We start from the raw sequence: 5,318 nt of genomic DNA on the forward strand, positions 1-5,318 counted from the left end.
GGTTACCTACTCATTAGGTTGACTTTGAATCGAACTTACTAGAGCTAGGGTTTCAGCAAGTTTGGTGCCGACCCGATCGATGGAGTCGAGCAGGTCGGTGTTGTCGATCTGCCTCCCTTTGTAGCGAGGAAGCGGATGATGGGTTGTCGGCGTGGCTGAAGACAATGTGGGTGTGGCCGGAGCTAGATCCACCATGGTCAGAGCCGTAGCCGATGCAAGTGAAGCAGTGGTCGACGCAGATTGAATCCATGCCTCCTCCATGGTCATGTCGATGAAGTCGTCAGAGCTAGTGGTCCAGGTGATCTGGCCGATGGTGAACGTGAGGCCATTCGGCATAGCCATGGAACCAGGGATGATGACCATCTTGTTCATCTAGAGAGTAGTACACACACCCCCTACCTAGCGCACCACTATCGATGAAATATGGTTGGCAGTCTACCTAGGGGTATGCCCAAGGTAGTAGATTATTGGTAGATAGATGCGCAAGCTACAAACAAGATGGTGATGCAAGACAGACACGAGGTTTTATCCAGGTTTGGCTGCCGTGAAGGCGTAATACCTACATCCTGTGTCTGATTATATTGTTGTATGTCAATGAGAGATGTTTTTTAGAGGGATCCCCTGCCCGCCTTATATAGTCTGGGAGCAGGGTTATAGATCTGGAAACTAATCCTAACCAGTTACAATTGCCATAGGTGGCCGGATAAGGATTCCTATTCTAACCGACTAGGATCTTGCTTGATCTCCAAGTCTACCTTGATTCCTTGTGTGGGACTCCGAGCAGATTGGCCGGGCCACACGTCGTCTTCTAGTGGGCCAGACCCCCTGGTCCGGGCCAGCCCAAGCCTAGCCGTAAGGCTATAGGGGTTAATACCCCCATAGTACCCATCCAGGATTTTTATCCAAATGTGTGAAAAATAAAGCAAGCGTAGTTATGCTAGGCAGCACCAACAAGCATCTCTAGCACCATCACTAGGGACGACAACCTAGTAAAGTAATGTCAGGAGATGTAGGTAATTAATAGGTGGCTATTAAAATAAGTGACAAGTTGACAAATACCAACAAGCATTTCTGGCGCCATTGTCGGGGAAGGTAGCTAGACAAAGGAAGTATTGATAAACTTATATTTATTGATGTGATCAAAATAACCATTGACCTCTCCTCAAATAGGCTTACCCTTGTGTTGTCTACTTGTGTATCTTATGCAGGGTAATGTATGACTAGTTTTGATCTTCTAACAAACTACATTGATGATCCAAAAGCACTACTTAAGAGAACTAAGGCTAAACTCAAAAAAGTTTTAGCTTTAGAGTCGGAAGACAACCATATAAGGCAAAGCTTAACACCAGAATTTGAAGCCATGGCTGACATGACTCTCTGTAAATTTTTTGCTCCAACCACTGCCAACATCCGTACTAGACCCATAGTCAATGTGGGAGACAATGGATTCAAGCTCAAGATGGCTCTCATCAATATGGTGCAAGCGAGCCAATTTTGTGGAAAGGCACATGAAGATGTGAGTGCACATCTTCAATACTTTCTAGAGATCTGCAGCACTTTCACCATCAATGGAGTAACCAAGGATACCATACTACTTTGCCTCTTCCCATTTTCACTTTTGGGGAAGGCGAAGCAGTGGTTCTATGCCAACAAAGATAGAAACACTACATGGGATAATTGCTCCACTGCCTTCCTAGCAAAGTTCTTTCCCATAGGCAAGACCAATGCTCTACATGGGAGAATTTCAAGTTTTCAGCAACAACATGATGAATCTATCCCTGAGGCATGGGAATGCTTTCAAGACTATATATTAGAATGCCCTCATCATGGGATGGAGAATTGGCTACCACGTAGATGTTCTACCATGGGTTGACCAATAGTACCCGTGAGACCATGGATGCTGCTGCTGGAGGTGCATTCTTGTCACTTACACTTCCAGCTACGACCACTCTTGTGGAGCAGATGGCCTCCAACCAAGGTTGGAATGAAGAATGTGTTCAGACTGGCAAGAGAGGTGGAGGTATGCATCAGATCAAGGAGGTAGACATGCTATCTGCCAAGATGGACCTACCTGATGAAGAAGCTCGAAGACTGAGCTAATGAAAAGAAAGAATTCATGCACATTCATCATTCCAGCATGACATGTGAAGTATGTGGAAACACTAGGCATTCAGGGAATAGCTATCCTAAAACCCAAGAGGATGTGAACTTTGTCAACAACAACTACTACTATAGTCCTCAATAGAATCAAGGATGGAACCAGCAATAGAGGCCAAACTAACAAGGTAACAACCAAGGTAACTATCAAGGTAATAATTATAATAACTTTAATCAATCCACCCTTGAGAGAATTAATTGCTGGCCAATCTAGACTTATGAAAGGATTATCTAAGAAGGTAGCTACTAATGATAAAATTCTAGAAAAATATAAATAATAGAATGGATAGCTTTGCTTCTATCATTAAGAACCAGCATAGCTTTAATAAAATGATAGAATCACAAATAGCTCAACTGGCGGTTGTTGTTCCTCCATCCAACAAAGGTAAGATTTCAGGGCAGCTGGAAGATCTAGAAACTACAAATCTTATCGATATTCACAATGCAGCTTACTACTACACCAAGCCATCGATAGGAAGGTGGATAGATTACGCCTTGCGTAACAAGAAAGGTGATCCAGGGAGACCTATCATCCCTATCGCCATTGGACCTCACATCTTCTAGGAAGCTATCTGTGACTACGGAGCAAGTGTCAACATCATGCCTAAGGTAATCTATGAGAAAACTTTAGGAGATCCTTTGATGTACACAAATATGCGGTTGCAGCTTGTAGATTAGTTACTCTGCTACCCCAAGGGAGTTCTTGAAGATGCCATTGTTCGAGTGGGACAATCATATGTTCAAGTAGACTTTGTGGTTTGAGAAATGGGTGGAGATGAAAGGGCACCCATCATCTTGGGCTAACCTTTCTTGAGCACCACAAAATCCATCATCTATGCTGATAGTGCTAAGATCTGCTTCATGATCAATGGATAAAAAGGAGAAGTTCTCATTCAAGAACCGCATCTTGCAATCTGCTAGTCATCCATAAAAGGCATACCTACCCAAAGAGACAATAGTAACCAAGAAGAAGAATGGAAGAAGGAGGAAGAATAAGACCAGTCAGCCACTAAGAAGAAATGATCAACATAATCAACACACTCTGACCTAAGTATGACCACCTCCTCGCTTCACCATTCCTTGATAAGAAGGATGATCCTGGCGTACCAACGATCGAGTGTACCATTGGAAAAAGAATCTTCCATAAGACCTTCTGCGACATTGGATCGGGCAACAATAAAATGTCCAAGGTAACGTATGAACATTTATTTGGTGACGAACCTTTGTTCCCTACATATATGCAGTTGCAGATGGCGGACCAAACAATCTGATTCCCTAAGGGAACAGCGAGGGACGTTATGGTAAGAATGTAAGATCACTATGCCCCTGCCAATTTCATGGTCCTAGACATGGGAGAAAAAGAAGACAATACACCCATCATCCTTGGAAGGTCCGTTCCTCAACACCACAAATGCGATCATCTATGTCGAATTTGGACAAGTCCACTTCCAATTCCCTAGAGAGAAGGCACACTTTTATTTCAATAGTTATACTACTTTTGAACAACTGAACAAGAGCCGCTCTAGGAGGAGACATCGATCAGTCCAACATCAAAGGAACCAACCCTGATGGAATGAATGGGAAGATGAAGAACCTGAAGCACCTGTGAAAGATGAACCTACTCCACTTAAGACAAGTCCACAGTCTAGGCAGGTGTGGAAAGAAAAGGTGACATCATCATTAGAGTCACCATCACAAGATGTGTAGCCATCTGGGTCTCCATCCGCTGACACCAGATGATGCACCCAAGGAATGAAGGACTTCTCTCCAGTCAAGTCCTATCCGGAGTACTTAAAATCCGAACCCTCACCATGAGGTAACAATGGTAGTTATCCATATTTACTTTCTAGCATTACATAAATTATTTTTCACTTTAGCATATTTATTTCTCTATATGTACATTACACTAATAAAAGAAAAAGAAAAAGTTTCATTACTTCATATAAAATCTTAAAGCCCCATGTGAATAAATCTACGGTGTGTAAACACCTATGGAAGTATTCACTATGGTGGCATAAAAATAAAAATACTAAGCATGCATATTTTTTCTTGTGTATTGTAATATATATATATATATATATATATATATATATATATATATATATATATATATATATATATATTAAATGGGCATCATGCTAAAATTCCGCCAAAAGATCAAGAGCAAATTGACCTGGCTGTCTTCATCCACCCAAAGTGCATCTTCCTGAACCGCTGTTGTACTCGCTACACATGAGGAACCCAACTTCTGGATGAATGAGAAGGACATCAGCTGGGAACCCCACTCCGAGAAAGATCACTCAACATTCAACAATCGACCACAACAGCATCTAGCTTGGGGGAGGAGCATCCCTCGTGTATCTAGCTAAGTATTTCTTTCCTTTAGTTTTACTGTTTTTGCAGTTTGCTTTATATTAGCTAAAGAAATAAAAATATGCATTACAAACTAAAATGAAATAAAAATTTATCTTAGCTAATTAGTTATATATACATTAGTATTAAGGTGTGATCTTAAATGTTGAAACCACAATAAAAAAGTGTGTGTCTAGTTTTCTGTTTTTAAGAGCTCAATAAATAAAAGACTCTAAGATAATCTCTTGCAATGGCGATGATGAATAGTTGCTCTATTGTAATTCCTTTCAAGTACCTAGTTTTCAGCATTGAATTCCCCCGAGTTTTGGATATGACTGTCTTGATATAAGAATTTACTCTGAACTTGCAAGCTCGTGGGTAGCATATGCTTGATCTATGTCTAGGTAATTGACGGATATGATATGAGAAGGTATGAGCTGCTATTTACTTTGTTCCAAGTGATACTAGAGTTCTAGAGATTTATCTTTTGAAAAACATAAAAATTCTACATGATGAGCTCTTGTATGACAAGCTTGAATTCCTACCAAAGCCATATATGATATTTAGATAAGGAAAACTTCCACTCTTATATACTGCTTGCATTGCATTGAGTTTAGCCAAGCTTTGTTGACCCTTATGAGAGGCTTTTCATGCTCCTAAAATCAAGATCCCATACACACCACCCGTATATGCACTACTCCTACACTGGGGATAGGCACAACAACATGCCATTCCATCTAGATCCACCCAAAAATATTTTACTCTTACACTAGGAGTGAACACCAAAAATATACACTATAGGATGTCAA

General features: G+C 41.0%; 1 non-coding gene across 1 annotated transcript; it reads right to left on the reverse strand.

Annotated features, from left to right (window-relative positions):
• Positions 1 to 1,724: 1,724 nt before the first annotated feature.
• Positions 1,725 to 1,833, reverse strand: LOC136547829 (small nucleolar RNA R71). The gene has a single exon (XR_010781778.1). It is a non-coding gene; the product is annotated as a small nucleolar RNA R71 (small nucleolar RNA).
• Between the last annotated feature and the right edge of the window lie 3,485 nt (positions 1,834 to 5,318).

This window comes from Miscanthus floridulus, chromosome 3, assembly GCF_019320115.1.
Source record: "Miscanthus floridulus cultivar M001 chromosome 3, ASM1932011v1, whole genome shotgun sequence".
In the NCBI taxonomy this organism is placed as follows: domain Eukaryota; kingdom Viridiplantae; phylum Streptophyta; class Magnoliopsida; order Poales; family Poaceae; genus Miscanthus; species Miscanthus floridulus.